This window comes from Sorex fumeus, unplaced genomic scaffold (assembly GCF_029834395.1).
Source record: "Sorex fumeus unplaced genomic scaffold, SorFum_2.1 ptg000134l, whole genome shotgun sequence".
Taxonomy (NCBI): Eukaryota; Metazoa; Chordata; class Mammalia; order Eulipotyphla; family Soricidae; genus Sorex; species Sorex fumeus.
This window is the reverse complement of record NW_026606191.1, coordinates 458113-459305: the sequence shown is the minus strand read 5'-3', so window position 1 is coordinate 459305 and position 1193 is coordinate 458113.

Sequence of the window (1193 nt, the reverse complement as noted above, 5' to 3'; positions counted from 1 at the left end):
GGTCTGATGTTGAGGTCATAAATCCATTTTGATCTTACTTTTGTGCGTGGTGTTAGGCAGAGATCTGAGCCCACTTTTTTGCATGTAGCCGTCCAATTTTGCCAGCATAGTTTGTTGAAGAGGCTTTCCCTGCTCCATTTCACTTTTCTTGCCCCCTTATCAAAAATTAGATGATTATATGTTTGGGAGGAAATGTCAGTATATTCAACTCTGTTCCATTGGTCTGCAGCTCTGCTTTTGTTCCAGTACCATGCTGTTTTAATTATTACTGCCTTGTAGTAGAGTTTGAAGTTAGGGAGGTTGATTCCTCCCATTTTCTTTTTCCCAAGAATCATTTTAGCTATCCGTGGGGGCTTATTGTTCCATATAAATTTTAGGAGTGTTTGCTCCATTTCTTTGAAGAATGTCATGGGTATTGTAATAGAGGTCATATTGAATTTGTACAGTGCTTTGGGAAGTATTGCCATTTTGACAATATTCTCCTGATCCATAAATAGAGGATATTTTTCCATTTCCTCGTGTCCTCTTTTATTTCCTGAAGTAGCGTTTTGTAGTTTTCTTTGTACAGGTCCTTTACTTCCTTAGTTAAGCTGATTCCTAGATACTTGATTTTCTGGGGCACAATTGTGAATGGGATTGTTTTCTTGATGTCACTTGCTTCTCTTTCACTATTTGCGTATAGGAATTCCATGGATTTTGGGTATTGATTTTATAGCCTGCAACTTTACTATACAAGCCTATTGTTTCTAGGAGTTTCTTGGTAGAGGTTTTAGGGTTCTCTAAGTATAGTATCATGTCATCTGCGAATAGTGAGAGCTTAATTTCTTCTTTCCCTATCTGGATGCCCTTAATATCTTTTTCTTGCCTAATCGCTATTGCAAGTACTTCCAGTACTATATTGAACAGTAGTGGAGAGAGTGGGCATCCTTGTCTCGTCCCTGACCTTAGGGGGAAGGGTCTCAGTTTTTCCTCATTGAGGATGATGTTTGCTGTAGGTTTGTGGTAGATGGCTTTAACTATATTGAGGAAAGTCCCCTCTATCCCCATTTTGGCAAGGGTTTTCATCATGAATGGGTGCTGGATCTTGTCAAAAGCTTTCTCTGCGTCTATTGATATGATCATATGATTTTTATCTTTTCTTTTGTTGATATGATGGATTATGTTGATTGATTTCCGAATGTTGAACCATCCTT